We start from the raw sequence: 25,868 nt of genomic DNA, 5'->3' as shown, positions 1-25,868 counted from the left end.
TATAACCTTGTGCTTTACTTCTCCAGAAAAGTCCATAAAATAGCCATATTTTCCTGGCTATCCTCCTGTTTTCTCTCCTTGCTTCTTGTGTTATCGGCTCCTTTGCATCCTCTGCATCATCTGGGCACCCAGCTCTGAAGGCAGCGCAGAAGTAAGGGTGGCATTGTATGGTGCATTGCCACCCTTCCTTGTATGCTTCTGCTGGTGGTGGCACTGCCTTCAGACCTGGGCAGCTGGAGAGCAGTGACTGCTGGCTGGGTGCCCAGCTCTAAAGGCAGCGCCGCCGCCAACAGCATAGAAGTAAGGGTGGCATGGTATGGTAACAAGACCCATGGGATCCCAGTCCTGCTGCAGGGCTCTACTACCCTTACTTCCGCCCCCCATTTACCCCATTTTTCCATATCCTCCCCCACCCAGTTTTGCATGGTGGGTGGCTGCCCTGCTTGCCCCACCCTCGTTATGGCTCTCATGGAGACAACCATGTTGAGAATTTTAAGAAAAACACATTTCAGAGTAAAAATAGAAATATTTTTTTTACTTTCATAATGGATATAGAAAGCCTACAGGTGCCAGGGCTATGAACTGCCAAGCCTAGAGGTGCTGAGTCTCAGCCCTGGCACAAATTAAGCCCTGCTTAATAATAATAGTGAGGGTAGCTAGAAGTGAATGAACCCTCAATTACACAAATAGGCTGTTAAAGGCTTTGTCAACATACCAAATCCGAAGAGTTAGGGATTCTATAGAAATATCCCCACTTAATCCCTTCCACTGGCCCTAGGATCCCTCAAACCATCTCTTAGTTGTCTTTTGGGGGGTCTATTGGCCGGACTCTTTCCTGCTCTGCCACTCCTTCAGTTTCACTGGGTATTTGCTTCCTTCATTCTCTACTTACACCTCTCCCATTTCAAAGTCCCACAAGAGTCCTGAGGGGAAAGAAATCATCCTGACCAACTACCAGCTTCTACTGAACCTGGTTGCTACATGAAGGCAGCCCCTGGCACATTGTTCCGAAGAAGAAACACTAGCTTATCTCACGATAGTATCCCCAGTGCAAAGCTGCACCTAAGTGCTTCCCTGCTTCTGCAGTCCTATCCCTCCTCTACCTCTTCACAGGGGCCTGCAACCTATCTGGGTGTGGATATGGGTTTGCACATTGCACCTTCTTCAGGGAAGGTACAGAAGGCATGCTTCCCTGCACAATGGGGAAGTGCAGGAGGTTTGAACCTTTGTTCTGTGGATTTAAAAGTGGATCCCTATGTCTTCATACGTGAAATCCACATTCAGATAGCTAGACAGCCATTCAAGCCAGATCTTCAGCTACTGGAAATCAGCACAGCTCTGTTGACTTTACTGGAGCTATACCAGTGGGTGGGCCCTTATGTTTTGGATGGCTTTTGGAAAGAGTATTATTCACCCAGTGCACCAGTAGTTGTACCAGATATAAAGGGGAAAAAAGTATGTAGATAAAAACCAAAAAAAGCCCCTCCTTACTTATCTTTTATTTTATACAGTGCATATACTTACAGCAAATGCTTTTTTGAGACAGAAACTCTCACTAAAGAAACAGCTTTGGAAAGATTGCCTTAGATTTTTTTTTTTAAAACAAAACAGGGTGCATAGCTTGAAAATTCTCCAACCACTTTTACCTCACTCTCTCCCCCCTTTTTTTTTTGGTTAGAGTGTATGTGCATTTCTTTTCAAAATGAGCTAATTAACCTAAGAAAACTGATGATCCTCGTGCTTGGACAGCCATCAGAGGAAAGGAATCAAGGTATGAGTGCAGGAAGAGAATTGAAACACTTCCAGAACTCCATTAACAGAATGAGAAAGTGGTTTCACAGAAGATGAGCTTCTATATTAGGAAAGCTTTACTTATTTCCTCTGAGATTCTGCCAGTCTCAAGAGGAGGGAGGGGAGGGGGAAGAGGCAGCATGATGGACATGAATAGGTGGGTGGAAGAAAGATTTTGATTCTTCATTATATGGAGAAAGCTGTTGGAATTAGATAGTCTATTCTTGAGTTAGATGGCCTGTGCCACTGAGCTTTGCCTTTGACTTCAGGATTGGGACCATGAGTCATCAGTGATGTAGAGGGATTTAAACAAGAAGAGTAAATGGAACATAACACAAACCTAATACACACACTGTAAGACAGAGGTGCAATCACATAAACAGAGCTGTGAAGTAGGAGTGAAAATGCGAGTCCTGCAACCAGTTTGAGGGAGAACATCAACAGAACAGTAAAAAGTCAGCAGGGCTATGTTCCCTCAGTAATTGTGCCTCTGTAGCAGGAACATATCGAAATGAACGTTAAAGGGACAGCACTAAATTAAAAATACCGATTTCTGTTGGTAAAATATATTGTCACAAACATCTGCATTTACTGTGATTGGAAAAGTTCAGGGGAAAATCTCTACTTTTTCCAGTTGACTGTGTGCATTTGACAGCTCTTTTGTGTCTTGCAACTTATAAGAGAAAAGCATTTTGAAAGATAAGAAAATATGATTGTAAGGCCACAAAAAATATCAAGGAGACTCAGGGGCTGGGTGGTAGCTAAAACCACTTTACATTCATTTTTTAAAAAAATGATTATATTTCAACATGGTGTCCTTTGAATAGCTCTCTCTCTATATACACACATATATGTATACACACACACACACTTTATATATATAGCTAGAGAGAGGTAAAATATTCAAGTGTCTTTACACAAAAGCAAGAGGCATGGGGAAGAAACAAGAACAAAGTGAATTAATACTGCAGTAAGCCAGCAGGACTATGATTTGCTGGATAATCAAAAGATGGTGATGTAATTAACACCTCTGCAACGTGAGAACCAATATTTACAGTCAGCCTGATTCTCCACTGCCCTGCGCCTTGAGTAATCACTTCACCTGTGCAAACTGAGAGTTAAGGAGGCAGGCACAGAGAGAGGCTATTCTGATTCAGTAGGATTCTACCCCCAATTTGCACCAGTGCAAATGACTGTGTGAGGTAAAAGTGAGAATCAGGCCTAATGTTTATATGTGAGAAAGGAAAGAAGAGAAAAGAGAAAAAGTGTGGAAGGTGGTAGCTCTGTGTATGTATGCGTAATGAAATGCCTGAGAAGGAAAAACAAAATCAAGAGTATATTGCAGGTGGTCTCTGATGCCATCCAATCATGAGGAAGGAGAGATCCTCAACAGATAGCTCCTTTGTTGATATAGCTCCTATCCACCAGCTAAGTATCTGATCCTAGATCTCTGGGGATCAATGGTGGAGGTGGATCTGTATCTACAGTGACCTCATTTGAGAGTTTCACATATAATACAATAAAAACAACTCTGAAATAAACAAACAAAAATTAAGACAGAGGGAGAAGGTAATAAATGTGGGTCTAACTCTGTTAATACTGAAAATAAGCCAGGAGAGATGGAATGACATGGGCATCAAGGGCAGCTAGTTCTACGGCCCAGCTCAGCAAAAGCATAATTGTGCATCAGACACATCCCTTAAGGGAAGTTCTGCCCTAAACACCATACAAGTTTACCAGTTCTGCTTCAGGGCAGATGTCCAGGGAATGCATTTGATATCTCCTAGAAAAAACTGTCCAGCAGCTCTTTCATGTACCATCTCAGTTATTCATCTCCTGGGGGGGGGATCATAAATATCTGGTATGATGTGGTCCTCATCTTTTTTTATTCTGAATCCTCACATGATAACTTCTTAGATCTTCGAACTCAAACAGCTTTAATGTTTCCAGCCCTCAGCAAACTCACCTCAGAATCAAAGGGTCTCACTCTCCCCCTACCCCAACCCTCAACTTGACAGCTTAGCTCTGAAACAACTGGAGAGCTAAGAGTTCCAACTTTCCCAGGCCTATTTATAGTTTATTATAAGCTTTCTGTGAAGAAACTATGTAGCACAACATAGAAGTGATACTCCCCTTGGCATGGGGAACAGCTGTTGGACCTTACACTTGACATTTTAGTCTTATCTGTTGTTTACTGTCCAGTTTGGTCCTCAAATTCCATCAGGAAGAGGCTAGTGTGTTGGCTTTTAGATGCTTCTTCCCAGAGTTTCCCCCTCCTATATGGTGTGGGAAGACCCTTTCTTCAGGGGCCTATTTCATTTGTACCCACCAGGAAAGCCTTCCCCATCCTTTCTCTGCAATCTTAACCCTGTCTTAAGCTGACTGACCTTTGTTTTCAAGCATCATTCACAAGCATGTTCTTTCGGTGTCCAATAAAAATCATTTTCTCCTCACCCTTCCTCTAGCTAGAAAAGAGTGCAAATCACAGGCCTTTTGGACTGTGCAGCAGGAGAAAAATGTCTCCAAGACCCTCTAGTTCCAAGAAGAGATAGTCACAGATTGTTTCCTTCAACAGAGTTCTACTTACTTCTTTATTTTTATCCTTGACTTGATTCCTATCCAGCAGGAAATTATGTGCTGACAGAATGACTCAGCAGAAAAGAAAAACAGCCACAGAGAAGCAGTCTTTTCTTTCAGGGATTACATGTAGAACAAGAAAGCAAATTAAGCGAACATAAGAAGAAAAGGAAACAAAAACTCCCTGTATGGGAGGTTTAACACAGCCCTGTGACCACGGGTCTAGAAGCCCAGAATCCTGTAAGCATTCTCTACCACAAACAGCCAATGTATAGCTCTTTGGAGCACCTAGGAAAGAGGAAGAGGGGAGGTTAACCCATTATTCACTGGGAACCAGGTGCTGGTGTGCTTTCCCCACCCCAGTCACATGATGTTACACAAATGGGTTGTCAAAAGAACCCTTTGTTTTATTTTAAAACGTATTGCTTCCTTGTGCCTTTGTGCATTATGGATACAAACCTGCTCTCATTAAAATGCATGATACAGCATATGGCAGCTTGGCCCTTAGGTAGTTTACATAAACAAACCTAAAGGCTCCCTTATGTCCAAGCAGTATAGTTTGAGACAATTGCTGACTTCATTTCATCTAGACGGTCTTCTGATGGATAGAGAGCAACACTAGAGATTCTCCTCATTAATTGGTTTGAGCAGCTTAAAATGGTGCAGAGAGCTCATGGAAAGTGAAAATGTAGTCGTCTTGTTGGTGAACTCTGTCTTATCACATAAGCAAGATTATGATGAACAACAGAAAAAGTTGAATCACATTTATAACCAAGTGGAACCCTCCTACTGTCCAATTTATTTCAAAGCCTCTATTTTGCAAGTCTGCGTGTGTATTCTGCATTGTCAATTAGGAGAAGTAAACATTGATTATCCTTTTTAATAGCTTTGCAAAGCTATTAAGACATTACTGACCAGATCCTGGGCTGCAGCAGGCTGATGAGCGTGTGATGCAGAGGTGGCTTTAAAGCCCATCCTCCTTCCTACACTAGTCCAGTCCATTGCTACAAAGCTGCTTTAAACTGCACTGGCTCTCCCCAGCCCTATAGGGATTGCCTTGCAGGAATTGCCAAGGCACCGGTACACCCTACTCATGTAAATACTAAATAAGGAAGTGCTATTTACTCCTTCTAATAACACAAGAACTAGGGGTCACCAAATTAAATTAACAGGCAGCAGGTTTAAAACAAACAAAAGGAAGTATTTCTTCACACAACGCACAATCACCCTGTGGAACTCTTCGCCAGAGGATGTTGTGAAGGCCAAGACTATAACAGGGTTAAAAGAAGAACTAGATAAGTTCATGGAGGATAGGTCCATCAATGGCTATTAGCCAGGATAGGCAGGGATGGTGTCCCTAGCCTCTGTTTGCCAGAAGCTGGGAATGGACAACAGGGGATGGATCACTTGATGATTACCTGTCTGTTCATTCTCTCTAAGCACGTGGCATTGACCACTGTTGAAAGACAGAATACTGGGCTAGATAGACATGTGGTCTGACCCAGTATGGCCATTCTTCCTGCATTATATGGTGTATATATAGAAGCCAGTTCATCCCTGCTGTAACTCCATTGACTTCAGTGGAGTATTTGGCCCATATAGCTGGACCTTCTTAACTCCCATGAGGCCTAATTCTCCACTGCTTTGGAACCTGCACAGTCATTCCCAGCTGTGCAAAGTGGGAATGCAAAGTGGGAATAAAGTGCTACCAACTCAGAACTGTCCACTCATTTTCCATAGGTGATAGTATTTTACCCCCACTTTCCACGTGGCTAAATGACTACGCAAGGAAGATGGCAGTGGACAAGCAGGCCCAGTGACTTCAAAGGGAGAGGCGTGCCCTTATACACCATGGAAAATTGGGAGTAATTCATTTTCATGTTAGCAGTTAAAGAAAGGTGGCGAGTAAATTCTTTTGATGACTTACACCACTAATCAGAAAATTAAAAGAAGAAATATAGTCTTTCCAGTGTCATTTCTTCATCTTTTTGTTTGATTTTGAGAGATGAAAATATAAAAAGATGCTGCCTGAAATAACTCACTTCAAATTATGAATTTCCAGTAATTTCTTCTCTTTGAAGATGTTGCATACAACAAACAGGTATACAACCCAATCCTGGAAGCCCTTATGAAACTAAATGCACCAGAGTACTTTAATTGTATTCAATAGGGTTAGTCATGGACTGTTCTTGTGTTCACACGCTTAAATGCTTTGAAGGATCAGTATCATAGCCATGGGGCTTGCATTCACTGGAAGATTGTGTTGTGTTTGAACAGAATGATGAAAAGTCCAGTTAGCTGATGCTGACCACGTTTGGCTGGTGAGTGTAGACCAGGACAAAAATCACATTTAGTGTTCTGATAGCAAATTTGGAATAAATCTGGGTCTCACCATTGCCTGGGTAATTGGGAATGGATATTTTGAAGTTAAAAAGGAAACCACATAAAACAAACCAATGAGAATCAGATGAACTTAAGTCTGATATCACAAACCCTTTCTTGAAACCAGTCCTGGAAGGTTCTGAAGGAGCGGTGTGAGAATGCTTGATGCACAGGAAGAGGAAAGGCATTCCAGGCAGCATTAAAAAAGGCACAAATGCATGAGTTGGAGAGTGGGAGCAACAAGACGAGAAAGGCAAGGGTAGACAATATGGCACAAAATGGGAAGCAGGGAGAAACAAAGGCAGAGATGTGAGTAGTGACGGAGTTGTGCAGAACCTCAAAGTAAAGACAAGGAATTTTGACCTACATGGAGTGGGAGCCAGTGGCAAGAGTCAAGGGTCGAGTAGTGACATTTTAATTAGAACATACTGAATAGACCAAAAAGAGGTGAGAACCATGGAGCTGAAGAGGAGGAGATAACTTAGTCCAAAAAGGAGAAAAACCATGGCATGAAACAAAATTTTGGAGAGGATGCAGAGCTAGTGACCAGACTCCTCCACACAAAAGAATACATCAAATGCAAAGGCCATCAGGTAGCTCTGTTGTGGCTCTGCAGCTTGGAAGGAGTACCCCTATACAAATAACATTTTCTCAAGCTTGGCACAAGATTTGGTCTTGGTGTATTGACCTTCTGGAATCTCTTTGTTTTCTCTTTCTTAGGCACTGCAAGAAAGGGATTATTGTGAAAAGTGATGATCATCATTGCCTAACATCTCTGTGGATACCATTTTCTCCAAGGTATCCAAAGATAGCTGCTCAGCATCTTTACTGAAAGGGCCACTGGTAGCTAGAAAAGTTAAGTGTGCACTGAAGAGACAGAACCGGTTTTCCTTGCCGTTAAAGGATATGTTCCTCCTCCTCTTCCCTGCAATTCATATGCCCAATATAGAAACAAACTACTGTTACATGCACTAACAGCAGTAAAGAATCATAGAATCATAGGACTGGAAGGGACCTCGAGAGGTCATCTAGTCCAGTCCCCTGCACTCATGGTAGGACTAAGTATTATTGGCAGGACTAATGTATTAAAGAATATTCACAATAAAAATAAAGAAAAAGGAAATGAGCTACTTTAAAAAGGTCAAAACAGCCACTGAAGAAGATGAATTAGTTGCAGTCGTAGTTGTGAGGAGCTTCCAAGTCCATTCAAAAGGAGAATAAAATACTCCACTGCCTTGCCTCTTGGAGAGCCATTACACGGGTATAGGAGATCCATGTCAAGGGAGTTTTGGGGAATGACTTCCCAAGCAATGGTCAGAACTTTTAGTTAATCTAACCCAACCTGCCATTAACCAGATGCACTATAGCCACAAAGTAACGGTCTGTTGCACTAGGTATCTTCAGAGAAATAGATTAGGAAAACACAGAGATTAATGTAATGAGTATGCATGGCCTAATACTGCTCTTATTAAGAAAAGGGATTTTGCTATTGACTTCCATGGGAGCAAAAGCAGGTCTACAATTAGGGCTGCAGCATTTATACATGCTGTAGATATTCTGATCCTAATCAAATGCTAACAAAAATGACTTGCAAAGTTATTGATCTCTAAAGTTGAACCTAAAGTTGATCTAAAGATCTTCCCAGTTGTTAATACTGAATGAGAGTATTCAGTATGCTGAGTCTAGTTCTTCACTCACACACACCAGGCTAAGTCAGGAGTAATTCCACTGAAGTGAATTACCATGTGCTGGTGTAAAAACCATGTTATCCGAGTGGAAAATCAAACCCGCAATATTTTACTTCTGCATTGCTGTACTCTACATGAGAAACTAATGCAAACATTTTAGCTATCCAAGACAGGAGTTGTGAAATATCTACCATATTTTAATATGTAATCGCACACTGTTTTCATAAATAGGATTTGAAATAATTATAAATACATCATTTTAACTATGACTCATCCTTAGGTTGTCTCCCTAAGTAGACTGCACATTTAATAATTAATGCCTTATACTTTAGCATCACTTATCACATTAGATATTATCCCATGTTAGACCATTCACTAAGAGCAAAATATATTGCCACTACACAGCAAAAACCAGACTGTAGCCACAATGCTATCCATATGAGAATATGATCATGAATTCCCCGGTCTTTTCATAGTATACAGTACATGGTGAGAAATAAAAATATTCAAACCCTAGACTTAAAAATCTTTCCCCATATAAAAAAGGCTGAAATCAAAGATTTGTTCCTATAACTAGAAATTTGTTCATTACCCAGGATTTGGTTAAGACAGAAACAGTACAATGCAGGTGGTATAGATTAATAGATTCTAGGGACCATAATGATCATCTACTCTGTTTTCCCAGTCTAACATATCTATCTTCAATCTAGCAGAGAAAGGTATATAGCATGATCCAATGGCTTGACAAATTCAGACTGGAAATAAGGCATACATTTTTAACAGTGAGAATAATTTACCATTCGAACAATTTACCAAGGGTCACGGTAGATTCTCCATCACTGACAATTTTAAAATCAAGACTGGGTATTTTTCTGAAAGATCTGCTCTAGGAATTGTTTTGAGGACATTTTATGGCCAGTGCTAAACAGGTCAGATGAGCTGATCACAACGGTCCCTTCTGGCCTTAGAATCTATAAATGAAACACAATCCATGCAATGCCACCCCATCATTTTTGCATCAAACTCAAAACTTCTTTTTGAGCAATAGCATATCTTTTGGAAAGATGTCTAGTCTCAATGTAAAGACTTCAAGTGATACAGAATCCACCACTTCCCTCGGTAAATTGTTCCAGTGGTTAGTTATCCACACTGTTACTAATTTGTGCCTTATTTCTAGTCTGACTGTGTCCGGCTTCAACTTCCCGCCAGGGATCATGTTATACCTTTTTTTTTTACTACTAGGTTAAAGAGATGTCTACAGTCAGAAATGTCTTCCCCAGGTATAGGCCATGATCAAATCACCTCTTAATCTTCTCTTGGATAAACTAAATAGATTGAATTCCTTCATTCTTTCACTAGAAGACTTTTCCAAACTCTGAATCATTCTTGTTGCTCTTTTCGGAACCATTTCCAATGTCATTTTTGAAATGTGGACACCAGAATTGGATACAGTATTCTAGTAATGGTCTCACTAATACATTTTACAGAGGTAATGCCACCTTCCCACGCTTACTTGGTATTCCCCTGCTTATGCATCCAACAGTTGCTTTTGCTCTCTTAGTGCCTAGTGCAATGCTGTAATTCACATTAAAGGCTTATCTACTGTACTATTATCCCGTAGTCCTTTTCAGTGTCACTGCATTCCAAGATACTCCATCTTGTAAGTATGATCTACATTCTTTGTTCCTAGATGTATGACTGCATTTGCCTGTGTTAAAATGCATGCTACTCAAATGAGCCCACCTTACCAAATGAGGAGGCTGATATAGCAGCCAGTGGCAGAAGCAGAGATAGTCCTGAATCTTTACACTGCATATCTGAAGCATGGGTAATAAGGCACTCCAGGAATGATAGACACTATCTGCAATCTGTTTGCAGCATTCATGGCACACTTCTGGGACAGTAATAGAGGCAGGTGAATTGTGGAAGAAAAGCAAGGCAGAGGCAGGGAAGCAACATACTGAGGTGAGCCAGCACAGCTAAACTTTGTCAGGGCCAAAAGCCATGGTGGCAGGTCTGGACTTTTTATGGAGCCTTCATTTCCGTGTGCAGTCTAGACGCTCACAGAAGTGAAGATGCTGCCATCACTCAGCACAGCCAGGCTTTGTGCCGGATGACCTAGCTGACAAATTACCACCAGCTGCACAGCTCAGTTTGTACACTCTTTGCTAACAATTTCTGATTTTGTTTCTTTCACACATCATAAAGGACCTGCTGACTTCTGGATAGCACTAATACAGAAAGGAGTGAGTACAACACATTCGGCACACTTGAGAATCTGCCTGAAGCTAGCATGCCATACAGTGCTGGAGTCAGAACATAACATTCGCTGGGCAAGTAAATTGCCACTTATTGCCCACCTGAATTTCCAAAATATCCATAGATTTTTAGATGCAAAGGCAACATGTTCTATGAACTCTTCCGCAGTGAACTTGTAATGAATGTATTCACCTTTCTGATTATAGGGAGTAAGAAAACAACAGAATGTGGGCCTGAATGGCTACACTGAGACATACAGGACACACGTAACAAGTACTGTACAACATGGAATACACATGCTCTTCATATAGGTAGCCTCTCCTCTCATCTCATTCCCAGTCATTTCTTCTACCAGAAGAGAGAGAAAATCCCTGACTGACCGGAGATCATCTATTGAAATGGACCTGGAATTCTCGTACTGGAAATCTCTACCATGATATCTTAAACATCCATCCATTTGGTAGAATGACCTGAAAATCAGAACAGCACATTCAGAGCATTCATGTTGGCATTAGCATTACTATTTGCCTCAGCACACACTATGCTGGTCAGTCACAAATATTGGAGACTCCCAGGGCAACCAAGTTATGTTTTCAGTACACAATGGCCATCTTTACAAACTTTTCATTTGCTTAATTATTAATTATTATTATTATTATAGCGCCTTCAAGCCCCAGTCACAATCCAGGACTCCATTGTGCTAGGCGCTGTACAAACACAACAAAAAACAATCTCTTCCCCAAAGCGCTTAAGACAATACACAATAGACGGATACACACAGACTGATGGAGGACTACAAAGAGACACTACTGGTTAGCACAACAGCCAGTGGTTTCAGCATTACTTCAATATTTGCGTTACTGGCTAGAAATTCCCTATATTAAGTATAGGGAAGACAGGGAGTATTACGAATACTAAGGTGACATTATCTAGTTATCTAAGACAAAATTAGAATGTATTTAGGGGAATCACTCTGTGCTATGAATTAAAATCTTTTTTTAATTACAGATTTTGAAATTCATTTTTAAGAAATAAAACTTCAAAGCGAACATGAAAAAAATCTTTTAAAATAAATACCTATTAAAGTCACACTTTATATTGAGGATATGTTTATAAAGAGCTTATATACGGTTAATGGATGTTAAAAGCAAGTTACAGACATGAGTAATGTGTGTTATAGGTGGTTATAAGCACTTCAGTAGAATATAAACCATGGATGTAAGCAAGATATTGACTTGGACTCTAACAACTGATTAAACTTTAATTAAAAACATGTATATATCATATGTTAACCATTCAGAAACTATAAATGCACCCTAATATAAATATGACCCTTTTTAAAATGAACAAAATCTTACAGTTTTGCATGCCTTATAGATGTTCATAATTTAAAAATGAAGACAAGTATGAACATGAATATCTTTTAGATAAAAAAAATGCCTTTTACCCTTTGAAATATTTACTTTTACACCTTTGTGCTGACTACAAGTTCTCTATGTACTTGTTCAAGTACCTGAACTCATCCACTGAAATCCAAGGTAGGATTACAAGGAAATATGGATACATATTTCCTTTCCCTCCATTGCCGCAGTAACATATCTAAGCAAGAGTGGCACTATACCTACAAAATCAGAACACCAAATGGACACAAACCCAGACTGTAGGGCTAAGTCTATAGCTCTTAAGTTTTCATATTTGATTTAGAGGACTGTCCAGGGCTACTGCACTAGTCTAGTTCCATTCGTCCTAGTCATTTCTATTATTCTAAACTAAAATTATTATAATTCAGATTTTTATAATTTTCAACAAAAACATAAGCAATAAAACAAAACAAAAAGCCTATCACCTTATATCCCCCCCCCCCAATTAATTCTGATGCTTCTCCCACCCAAGCCTCCAATTGATTGCAGAGCCCAACAGCTTTTAGGTGATTTGCCTGGCAGGCCATCCTGCTAACCTTCCAGGCCCAACTCTATTCTCTTATCCCATAACCCTTCCAATGACCCCTCTACTAAATCATGGTCAACAGAGATTTTTTTAACCACTATCACCCCACCACCACACACACACCTCTGACGGGGGAGCAAGAAGAGTGGGAAGTTATTGCAGAGCCAGCAGAGAGCAGCTGCTCCCCAACAGGCTCTGAGGACAGAGGCCGAATGCTGCAGGCCCACACCAGCTCTGTGCTCACAGGTGTGAGGATGGGAGGAAGAGAAGAGGGTTGTTCCTGCCACGTGGGTTGAGGGACCAGGTTGTCACTTGGCACACACAGCACCTCTGGTTGGCTGCTGTTCCCCAGGAGAGAGGGAGACTGGGGAAAAGGCAGTCAATTAGCTGCGGATTTCCCCACAGACTAGGTGGTTTCCCCACAAAACTTGCAGGAAGGTCTGAAATCCCTTTGTCTACAGGAAACCCAGTAGGGTTATTTTTGTTTACTTATGTAAGCAGAGTCAGGATGAGCTCCACCCTGACATCTGGTGGTGAGTTGTGGCAAGTTGTGGACAAGAACTTCAGGGGCTGATCTCATTTGCATAGGCACACCCACCCCGCGTAGCATGAGCCCATAGCTGCCCAAATGGTCACTTTGGCTGCTGTGGGATCCCCAGTTTCTCTGTTATTGGGGCAGGAAGAATAAATTGTTATTATCCTGATTATGTGAATCAAGGACTGTGGAACTGTACTTGGCCTTTTGTTATGATGGAGGGACTAGCAATCAACTAAGTAGCACTCGCTAGGTAAGGGACATGGGTTCCAAAACTCAGTGAATGGAGAGAGGTTGGGGATAGGGATTAATACCTGGTGGTATGGGCCCCTTGGTGAGGGGCTTATGTGCTAATTGCATTTTGCTGCTCCTGTGGAATATCAGACCTAATTTTGATTCCATTAGCAGTCTAGTTACTAATGGCTGCTGAGCTGAATTCACTTTGGGCCAGTGGTGCACCAGCACTGAGGCTCCCCTACTACAAGCTGAAATCACAAAAGAGCCAAACTTACTAAGTGTTGTGTTAAGTAGTAGGGGAGCCGGAAGATCTATTGTGGAGCAGTTTGTGGGACAGCTGGAGTGGCTCATGGGACGGCGAGCAGAACAGAGTGGCTCTTGGAGCAGAGCAGTTTGCAGGGATGGCTGGAGCAGCTCATAGGGAAGGCTGGAAGAGCAGAGCGATTTGTGGGACAGCTGGTAGAGGGGAGCGGAGCCCCATGGAGAGGTGGGGCAATTGGCTTTGGACCACATAAGGTACCCCTTAACGCCCCCCCCCATGTCCACCCAGGTTGGGAAGTAAAACTCTGCAGATAAACTTTTGAACTCTGGTGCTGCCCTGACGAGGGACAGAGACTTTTGGGTTGTTGGACTTTTGGGACTTTGAGTGACTTTGGGTTGCTGGACTCAAGAACCAAAGGGAAAGGGGCATGCCCCAATTTGCTTGGGGTGGGTTTTTTGCTCATGGGTTGTGTTATGAAGCCTGTTGGTGGTGTTTCCCCAACATAATGCCACATTGTTTCTCTCTGTTATTAAAAGGCTTTTTCTACACTCAGACTCTGTGCTTGTGAGAGGGGAAGTATCGCCTCTTAGAGGCGCCCAGCGGGGGTGGTATATATTTGTCCCAGGTCACTGGGTGGGGGCTCGAGCCGGTTTTGCGTTGTGTTATTGGAATGGATCTCCTAGATACTGAACCCGGGCTTTGTTGCTGCCAACTCTGATGGGCAGAAGGGTTACATTATATATTTCAAAATTAAGGGGAAGGCTGAAAGCAAAAAAGGGAGGGGAAGTACAAAATCACAAAGATAGAGGGAGTTCAGTTCTGACAATTAAAGTACCAAAACATCCATTGTCAACCTGTAGACAGGTGCCATTACAGGGAACCCTGTGGTGACCTGGGAGGCACTGCAGGCACCCTGCCTCAGTTTTCCTTTAAGTCCTAAAAATAATTCACATGGACCTACTGTCTTTAAAACAATAGTCCCCCTCTCTAAGGGACTAGTTTTGTTATATATCACTCAGTTCCCCAAAATACCCCTTTCTACTAACCCCTCAGGTTTAGGTTCCAAGTCCTGGCCTCCCCAGCCCATAGCTCACTTCTCAAATTTAAGCTCTCACAGTCCTCTTTCTTGGGCCTGTGTTTCCAGCCGATCTCTCCTTCTAAGCACTTCCCCCTGACTGGGCTTGGAGGCTTTTTTATTTTTTTTTTTTATTCCCCTGCCCACTCACCTATTCCATCTGTTCATCTTCTCCAGGTGGGGCTAATACCGCCAAACAATGGTCTGTGCTGGCTGGGGGAGAGAGAGTGCATTGCCCTGTGTACTCTACAAGGCTCCTGGTCCCAGGCCCTTAAAGGAACAGCAGCCTGGGGTGGCCCCATACCTTCCCTCTCCCAGACACTGACTCCTCCCCCAGACCCTATTCCTCTCTCCCATTGAGTGCTTCAATTATTTTCTGGCCTTCATCTGCTTTCCTGGACACACAGAAGAGGGTAACTGGCCTCTCACAGTACCCACTCTGGCCCCATTGCACCAATAATGAAGAATTTACATTATAAACATGTCTAGATATACTACATTTCAGCAATGACGAATCTGTGTGACAGATTCACCAAATAGGTACAGGAAACTGTATTACAGTATTTCTTTCAGCATACTGTATAAATTCAATCCTCCTGCTTGCTGAACTAATCTCTGTTGTGGGTTGGTGCTATGTGTATACATCAAATATATTGGAAGGGAAACCCAGCAGGGTTAGCTAAACGGCTGTTTATTAACCCAGCCCTACTCTAATGTGTCAGGGCAGAAGGTATCCACTGGTGGGAGGCATCCACCAGATGCTGCGCTGCACTACACTTTGCACAAGGGACGTAGCACAAAAAAATAGTACCCTTATATAAACTCAGCTTTTTCTAGTCTTTTTTTTAATAGGTTTGCGTTCCACATTTGAATTTGTCCTTCGATGTATAGAGAGGCCACAGGACTGCAATGCATCTCTATACGTCTCTTCAACCTGTGTGAGGGCTTTGGGCCACTTAAGTACGTGTCCAGTACCTTCACCCCCAGACAGGCCAAAATACAGCTTTGTTTGATCCTCTTCTAGATTTAGCAGTTCTGCAGGCTACGCTTCTGTCATGGCCAGTGCTTCTACTAGAGCCAAGCTAACGAAATATAAAGAAAAGGTTGGCCATTCCTCTCACCATGCACCATCCTTCCATTTGTTTGTTATTTTTCTGGATGGAATCCACAGTCTTGTTCCGGAGACAGTCATTCATGGGCTACCTTGCTGTAACTCAGCCTGTGACAGCTGTTTGGCTAGAGATCATGAAAACCAGAAATGTCCCTGTTTTCAAGGCCTGTCTCAGTTTCTAAACGGTTCATGATGTACTTTTTTCAAAATTATAAGACAGATTTTGCTACCTTTTAATTTACAAAGGGGTTTAACTGCACTACTCCTTCTACCATCTCTCTCTGTCTCTCTCTCTCCCACCCCTGTACACAAAATCACTCCATCTTCATTAAGTCATGCCTCAGAGATGGCAGAATTGGGCTGAGAATTTCTTATTATTTGTTTTTATATCTTTGGCTATTTAGTCTTCAAAACTCCTTTTCAGTTTTTCTTACACTTTTAAGTACCATAATCTGTAGCTCTTTCTGTTGCCTTTAACAGAGAGTTGTCCATCAACAGCATTCCATAATACGTTTACCTGTATTTTGTGCCCCTCTTGAACCAAATTTACAAATGTCTATATATTCTGCAATATGTTGAGTATCTAAATATCTGAGAGAACGGAGTGTCTGCAGATCAGACAGAAGAAAGTATGTGTGATTTTGTCTGAGTAAAGAGGGAGTTGTGGAGGTAAGTAGCAGCTCTGAGTGAAAATTTTATTAGAGTTAAGTCTTAGGTTAAAATGTTAACATTGTTTAAATGCATTTTAAAATACCGTAATCCATAACCTTTCAAATGATATTCCAGGCTCCAGTAAAAGAAACTCCAGAGCACGTGACAAGCAGTGACATGCCAAAACAGTTGCAAGAGAAAAATGTGTGTCCAGTGTACCATTCTTTTGGTATGTCAGGATGAATGCCATCCATGCACACTGGTATCGGAAGTGTGGCAAACAAAATTCTCTAATACACATGTGAAAATGAAAGCAAAAAGCATGAACAAGAAGAGTGCTTTACATGCATACATGCCCAGTGAGTGAGAGAGCGTAGATAGTAATTTTCCCTATAGATTGTGAGATTTATAGCTTTGCAACTTCTTCCAAAACCTCTTTGGAAAAAAATCAATGTTTTTTCTATCAGAATCAGTTCACCTTGGTTTCCAGGCCAAAAAACCAACCAACCAAACAAACAAAACCAAGTAGGGAAAAATGGTTCAACCTCACTGTAAACCTGTAGGCAAGTGATGAGTTTCTCCATATACACTTATGTTTGTGATCGTTTGTTGGTGTGTCAGAACCAAAAGCAGGGCTAGGGACTGTTCAGATGAGCCTGAGCCACAAAGTGCAGATCCATTCATATGGTAAGGATGTATGTGTTTCAAATACATAGACAGGATGGAGTATGCTTTGTATATGTTAAATATGTACGTGTGTGAGTATGCGTAGAAGTTATATAAAATCAGCCATTTCATATTAGTTCGTATAAAAGTTAACATATCCTACCCAAGTCCAACATATACCACATGTGATTCTTATGTAGGTCAAGACTTTGCTTCTCTTGCTCATGCTGAGTAGGATCATACTCAGAATTCACCACTGAAATCAGCAGGCTACACACAAAATAAGTATTACATCACATAAATAAAGGTGGCAAAAATTGGCTCATTGCATTCACATAAGGGCTAACTTGTGATTTAGACTACAACCCCCTAAGTGGAGTAGAAATCACCCAAACCCCATGTGAGGGCTATCTGGACCTAGGGTCTGGGAATGCAGGAGTAGTTCATCCTGGAGCAGGTGGGCGTGGAATAGGTAGAGTCTTAGCTCCACCCTTCTACATGACAGCTGGTGCAGCTAAACCCAGACAGGACTGGCATAATTTCCTGCTGGCCTAGGCCAACAGTAAATTACTTCCTACCCAGGACAAGACAGTAGCAGGTGAGGAATTGGGATTCAGCCATTCTTTGGTTGCTCCTACAGTAATGCAAGTTATGTTAGCTTCACTCCTCAGGGCTGGGCCTAAACACACAATCTAATTTATATAAAACTATGGGGCCCATGTCTATCACCCTTCCTGCATGAGTGAGGTACTACTCAATGTAAGGTTGGCAAATCTGGGCCATACATTTATGTTTCATGTGGGAAAAGTACAAGGGTGTTCAGATCCAAAGTTTGGGTTAAGGGTCAGCACTAATGGTCATACTGGAAGGGGAGAGGACTATCAAGGAGGCAAGGCAGAGTCCTTTGCCTGAACTACAATATCGCCCCTTCGAGAGCCTGAAGCAGATAATTGTCAGCAGTGTGTGCGATTGACTACTTCATATCACTCCCTCTTTTACCTCAGAGACAATGTAATATTTCTGCTAATGCAGACCAAGAAAAATTAAATGGGGAAACTTAGTTTGAAAGGGAAGTCATTATTTACTTCACTTCCACAGCACTCTCAGTTTTCATACTGAGTGACAGTTTAAGACAGCTTTGGTTTCCGTATGATAATTATTTTTGAAAGATTAACTGCTCTTTTGATTTGGTTTCAGTAGGAGTGAAGTAGCCATTTTATCTTGTTTATACATACACAAATACGTGGGCATTCTCCCATCCACCCATAGAAAGATGACATTTATCCATTAAAAGAAGTGCCAACATAAAAATCTTCTATAACAGAAAATATAGGCAGATATTGGGCTCACAAATTGTAATAAGCTTTTAAGTTAATGTTGTACACAGATTAGCACTCCATAAGAGCATTATGTTTTTCCAAGTGGATTTTTTATGTATGTTTGGACTAGTCCACCTTTAGAAGGTATTTTTTTGCTAAAAGAAAATAAAAAGCAGTTAAGAAATATTGCTGAAATCCTTATTTCTCCATTGATTTTGCTGAATGACTTTCTGGGTGTCCTTTAAAGTGGAATATTTTAAGAGATTAACAGAAGGAATTGCCAGGCTCCTAAATCTGTCTCTCTTTCACCTTCCCCCTCTCCTTTTTTTTAAGACACCATTTGATAGGCTATTTTTTGTATTAGCTTCCTGTGTAACAGAATTGCATATTAAGCATTACAAACTGACCTCCTCATTAATTGTGCTAAAAAACACAGCTGGTTTCCACTAACTGATGAAATAAAGCACAATAGCATACTAGCCTATGACTCTGCCTGCCAGAGTCAAAGAAAGAGAGAAAAAAAGTTTGACCTCTACTCTAGTTCAAAGTTTTTTATATACATACATACATACACATTATATATATGTGTGTGTATGTATGTATATAAAAAACTGTGTGTATATATATATATACATACAGTAACTCCTCACTTAAAGTCGTCCCGGTTAACACTGTTTCATTATTAGGTTGCTGATCTATTAGAGAATATACCTGTTTAAAGTTGCACAACGTTCCATTATAAGGTTGCTTGGCTCCCCCTGCTCCCCCCGCCCGCCTGGCGTTCCAGCCGGGGCGTGGGGTTGGGCAGTGGGAGCTTGCCCCGTTCCACCCACCTGGCATTCCAGTTGGGGAGCAAGGTCGGGGCATGGGGGCTTATCCCACTCCGCCCGCCCAGCAAGCCCCTGACCCCGCTCCCCAGCAGGTGCGCCGGATGGACGGAGTGGGGCAAGCCCCCGCACCCTAACCCCACTATGCCCTGCCTCAACCAAGCTTCACAATCATCATTGGTGAGTACCAATATTGAATATTTTTTTATTATTTTAATAGTATTGAATATTTTTTTAAAAATTATTTAAAACTTATACTGTATATGTATATAGTATCTTTTGTTTGGCGAAAAAAAATTCCCTGGAACCTAACCCTCCCCCGGCATTTACATTAATTCTTATGGGGAAATTGGATTTGCTTAACATAGTTTGGTTTAAAGTAGCATTTTTCAGGAACATAACTACAATGTTAAGTGAGGAGTTACTGTATATGGGAACTGCTGAACACACACACACACACTGCTGACATTGAATCAGGAGAGTTTTCCCTTGCTAAACTACATTAGTATATGATACCATGAGGCAAAAATTATAGCTTGAGCATTAGTGACAACTTTAGTTAAGGTTGCTAAGGTCCTTTCAAAATGTTTCTTTTCTGTTATTCATGGCATTCAGGCAGAGAACCTACTTTTAACTGTGATATGCTCAGCCTTTAAAAAGAACTTCACCACAGCTGACAATAAGTATTTCTTCAATAACTAACTGCTATGCATTCAAACAAAACAAAAAAGGACATCTACAATGGCACCATCTGGTGACGCTCAATAATGTTACAACTTTTTTAAAATTAAGGATAGATTCTGCGACTCCCACTTACTTTCAGTAGTACCTTACTCCTCAAGTAGTCCCTTTAATTTCAATGGGCCTTCTCATAGTGTAAGATACTTCTCCACATTAGTAAGGACTATAATTAGATATACATTACAACTCCGTGGGAGGGAGGTCATTATTATCCACATTTTACAGATGAGGAAACTGCGGCTCAGAGGCCTTATGAGTTACCTAAATTCATGGCAAATAGAAATAGAACTCAGGAGTTCTGCCTTTCAGTCTCTTGCCCTAATTACTGAACACCCTACCTCTGTAGAACTATTCTTCAAAGAGTTTTAACCTCCTGTGAAAAGTAGGAATGAGTTTTTCCTCTCTTTTTAAACACCAATGAAAGAAGAAGTTTCCCTCACTTTTGCATAGAAGTATCCCATCTCTCAGAGACAAATCATTTGATATTTTAGGGCTTGATTTTTGTCAGCCTCACTTATGCAGCTAGTACAGCCTTCCATGAGATTACTCCCAGAGCAAGGTACTACTCAAAAAAAGTAAAGATAGCACAATTGGGCTCTTACATATTATTAATGATCTTTTAAAGAATTCTAAAACACAACAATATCCTGCTATTTAGAAGATCCACATGAAGAAAATCATACATCAGAATAGAACATGGGAATATAAATGATACTAGAGTTCTCTAAGTGAAAGAAGAACATTTCTGGACCGGTCTTTTAAATGTCTGTATGATTAAGAGGACAGTTTTCCATTTGGGCCTTCTGCCATTCTGTTAGCAATGTCTCAGTGAGCAGTGTTTATATTTCACATTGTTAAGGATAATCCTGAAGACAAATACAATGTACCATGAATACAGCTGGATCACTGGGAAAATGGAGGAGGATGAAAGTGTAGAGGAGGCTGTGGACCAGCACTTTTATTTCAAGCTTTTCTTTGCCCTTCAGCCAAGTTAATCAGCAAAGTGATAAATTAAAGGTTTATTCCTAGACATCATATGACTTACTCAGAAATTGTCATAATCACAAGTTTCTTATTTATCGGTTCCACATGTATTGGAAAAAAATGCTAAAGGAATTTTTTGCTGTATCAGTACTTAGTCACCATTTGTGGTCTCTCCAGATAAGTATTGTAATATTGTCTGCTTTCTTATCATCCATTATCTGAAGTTAGACACAAATGAACTAGATTATTGCTGCTATGTTTTATTTGTTTACATTTTTCAGCAAGGAAGCCACAGAGCAGTTGCTTAAAACTCAACTCCATATACTTCCTTCTTCCTTCCAAACCATACAAATCCCCACTGGGTCAAAGATTAAATAAGTTTATTTTGATATGTTTATTCAAGAATTTGGGCAGTAAATGTGATACTGAGCATGTGGAAAAAAACTATTCCTTCCTTTCATTCCCCATTGCAGTATAATACAACACTGGTATGTGCTCTTTATTAATTTCCCAAATGACTTTGGTAAAGTGAGACAGTGGTTCATTTTATTAATATAACTTTGTTTATGGAAAAAAATGAAGTCCTTTTATAGAGAGGCTGGTATGCTCTGACTGATAGACACTTCATAGCCTCCCACTGTCTTTTAAGGTTGAGTTCAGCAATACATACACTCACAAACAGGGTCTATATAATTTTAAATCTTAGCTGTCCTCAAAATGTGTTGTAAAATAATATTTTTGTACCAAAAATTAGATGAAGTTCTGCCCTTCTTTGGTTTGTGACTCATTCATGTACCCTTTCATGATTTCTGCAAATCCATTCATTATTCAGAAGAATTTGCCAAATAGCATGGGTTAATATTTTTCTGCCTGTGTGTACTTGCAAATTGTTACTGTGATTATTCACTATTTTTGGAGTGATAGCTCATGTGATATTATTTCTGATCCCTGATGAGATGATTGAAATAGTGCAACATGAGAACAACAGCAAATAGTATGTTTATTAAAAAAAAGTGAAATTTTGGATTTCCACAAGCATTTTTGTAAATACCCAACAGTCATCTGAATACGCTGAAATGAAAAACACTGACCCTAGAAATAACAGTGAATTAAAGTCAAGTCATTAATTCACAAATATATTTGCAAATCGAGTCTTCATTATTCAGCCAACTCTTGTTATAGCCATCAATTGCCTTTAATCACCTCTCCTGCATTCTGCCCACTGATGCAACTTCTTATAACATCTCAAACCTCTGATCAGCTTTGAACAGCTTCCATAGTTTAAAAATAAAACAAAACAGAAACACAAATGCTGCCCAGAAAATATTTCCTTCTTACCCCTGAATTGTGGAATTCCCCGTTTCCAACCAGTCATACTTGTCTGAGTCCCAGGACAAGCAACATTCAGTCATGGACCAGAGACAACTATGAGCTCCAATATAACATGATCCACCAGGGCCATAAATGAGAACTATATACCTTCAGGAAGCCAGGAATCCCTCTCCTAACAGCTTAGGGACTTTGTTTCTAGTCCTGGTAAATCAGAGATAGCAGACTATGTACGGAAAAGCTACTTCTGGAAGTTTTTAAAATTTATTGCATATAATTTCTCTCTTCCTCCAAAGTCTGTACAGTTGGATTCATGGCACTAAAGCAGCCTAACTTTATTACATGTACAGTGAACTGAAAAATAATACTAATATTAATAAAAAGCCCTGAAACATAACTAATACTGGTATTTTTCTTCAGTGAAATATTTGCTTTGTAGAGAATACATGATGATGTGGAAAGATAGACAGGTTTTATTGACATTTGCTTGAGATAACTTGCATAACTCACTCATGGTTTTGCTAATGATGATAAATGTGGACATCTCAAAGACATGCTAGTAAAACTTTTACACCACAACAGCTTGTGTCATCTATAGGCCAAATCCTCATCCCACTGCAAAGAATCAAATTTTATCTAATGAGTTGAAGGGGACGAGGATATGTCCCTTTGTCCCTATGCCCAACAGCTACTAGAAAGTATTGGGAACCCTGAAAATTGTTTTTCGGTGGCTTCTGGGGTTTCAAACCGAGACCAGATAAGTTTTGGTTCAGGGCCTGCCCACTTACACAAATATGGTCCTAAGTATATACAGGGTTTTTATATATAAAATTCTGTATAAAGGCAGACAGGCTTGAATAAAATAAGGATCAGCCTGAATCTTAGCCCAAAACTCAAAGGGAAAAAAAACATTCACTCATTTCTTTAAAGATAAACACATATTCTCTGCAGTTCTTCAGTTCAGCAAGGGCAGGAAGCAGAAGTACTGAAACACCCTGGGCAAAGGCTATTCTTGTAAATTTCCTACCTTGTCTGAAACTGGGAAGGACTCAAAACTTCACAAGAAAGCCTGGACTCTTGAGACTTCCAGTCTTATTCTGAGACTTCTGGAGACTTATCCACAATGAACAAAAACACCAAGGGCCAAATTCAGAGCCAGGCTGGGAAATCTACAAGAACAGCCTTTATCATGGTATTTCTACTGCTTCCTGTCCTGACTGAAATCAGGAAGTGTATAGAATGTGTTTCTTTAAACAAGGTTTTCTCAACCTCATAGAGGTTCTGGCTTTGTCTGCTTTGAGTCTAAAGGTCAAGATCCAGGCAGCAAAGTTAATGGGATTGTGTGGGATGTAAGTTAGTGATGGAATTTGACCCATTGTTCCTTTAATGTCTAAATCACAGTATTAGAGACAAGAGGCCTCAAGTCCATTTCCATTTCTCCTGCAGACTGAAGCAAGTTGCTTAAACTCTTTATGCCTCAATTTTCTCACCTCTTAAAATGGAATAATAACCCTTTACTACTTTACCGGGATATACTCGATTGTTGGCAAGTGCCTTGAGATCATCTGATATAAAGCACCATAAAGGTGATGAGTATTATTATAATATTCTCTCACTGAAGAACATAGTAACATGTTGTATTTCAGCTATGCCAGAAGAAAGGACTGTACTGACAAAATCAAATTGCCATGTGATTTTCTAATAACGTTCAATTTTGTATATGCTCAATCACTCTATTGACATCCAAGCTGAACTGTAATAAGATATACCAGAACATTAGTGTAATAAAATGATTACAGCTCATTTCTATGTCACTGATGTTAATATTTAATGGACAGTGAGACAGGTGCCCCATTTTATGAGGCAATAATATGTTTCCTGACTGGATAAGCTATGAATGCTGAAGGGCTGAACAGTTTGTCCCTAGAAGGGAACCAAATTATTGCTGAGGGAAATGGGACATCTATTGTAATGTCCGATGTTGTCCTGATTTAGAAAAAGGCAAAACCTCTTTTATTTCTCCCAGGCTGCCTGCCAGTGTTTATTGCTGTGTTTAGCTGTTAGGTTCTGTGCTGTGTTGGCTCAGAAGCCAACCAGGGAGATTTCAATTCCTTAACAGTGGAGCACAGAACTGGCAGAGAAAGGGAAAAGTTTTTTATTGTAGTTCACATTTCTTAAAATCAGACTTAAACCACAGACTGGGGGAGGGATGATAGAGTGGAGATGGTTTATATTGTTAATTAAAAAGAGATAGTTGGACTCTAAAGGGCAGATTCTCAGCTGGTCACCATGGCCTGACAATAAGGCTATGTCTACACTACACAGCTTTTAGCGACATGGCTGTGTTGCTACAGCCGTGTCTCTAAAAGGTGAGCAGTGTTGCTGTTGTTTGTTGGCTCTCCTGCTGACAAAAAACTTACACCCCCAATGAGCGGCGTTACCATTGTCAGCAGGAGAACGCTCCTGCCAACAAAGAGTTGTTCATACCGGCGCTTGTCATCAGCAAAACTTTTGTCTTTCGGGGTCTGTGTGTTTTTTTTAATGCCTCTGAAAGACAAAGGTTTTGTCATTCAGTTACCAGTGTAGACATAGCCTCAGTCAATAGAGCCCATACTCCAGTGCTGGGATGTGACTCGCAGAGGACAGCCTGACCACATGAAGGAGACTCAAAGGCTGCCACAGCAGGAAACTGCAGAAACACCAAGATGATCCTGTGATGTAAAACCTGACCTCCATTAGCAGGGTCCCTTTTATCCTCTAGCCATGGAATTTACACCTTGCAGAGGAATTATCCTTCAGAATCTCAGCATCCATTAAAAAAAACTAAAAAAAACCCAAAACCAGGAGAGCCCCTACAGTTGCAGAGAATACACTCTGGTCACTTTTTTGAGGTTATCTCTGCAGAGTTGTGGGCATGAGTCTGCTGAGAGTCTGACACAATAGCTTTAGCCGCTGTGAATTCCTGCTCCAAGTATCTCAGTCAAGGACCCATGCACCCAATGATTCTGCAGAGTGGAACCTGATATTTTTACAACATGCTACAAAAATTCAACATTTTGATGCAGCCAGGTGCTTAAAATTTAGTTCTTGGGCTGTCACTTGCTCTCCAGCTTTTCCAACAAGGGGGAGCTAATTAGAGTACAGTGCATGCTTTCTGCGCTGTTCCAGGAAGCCAGGCAAAAGTAGGGGCTTAGGGAAGCCAGAGCTGGAGTCCTGCTTGGAGCAGGGAGAGAGGTGAAGTCTAAGCTAGGTAACTATGATGGAGTGGATGGGAATGAAGCCCATTTACTTAGATTTTGAGTTCTCTGAGGCAAAGGGCTGTCTTTTTGTTCTCTGTTTGTACAGTACCTAGCACAGTGGTATTCCTAGAAGTTACTGCAATATAAATAAGAAAATAATATTTAATGGGAAAACAATATACTAATGTCACCACAGAATTTAGATGCTCCCAACAGAGGTTAGAGATTGTTGCCAGGGAATTTGTTCC

At 40.8% G+C, this 25,868-nt stretch overlaps 1 protein-coding gene across 1 annotated transcript in view; it reads right to left on the bottom strand.

Moving 5' to 3' along the window:
* GRB10 (growth factor receptor bound protein 10) overlaps positions 1–23,580 on the bottom strand; it is a 263,673-nt gene extending 240,093 nt beyond the window's left edge. Inside the window, exon 1 of the mRNA XM_073332709.2 lies at positions 23,409–23,580. The gene's annotated coding sequence lies outside the window, so the exon portion shown is untranslated. The remainder of the gene's footprint in view (positions 1–23,408) is intronic.
* Positions 23,581–25,868: the final 2,288 nt, after the last annotated feature.

Source organism: Lepidochelys kempii, chromosome 2, assembly GCF_965140285.1.
Source record: "Lepidochelys kempii isolate rLepKem1 chromosome 2, rLepKem1.hap1, whole genome shotgun sequence".
Lineage (NCBI taxonomy): Eukaryota > Metazoa > Chordata > Testudines > Cheloniidae > Lepidochelys > Lepidochelys kempii.
This window is presented reverse-complemented; position numbering and strand designations above follow the sequence as displayed.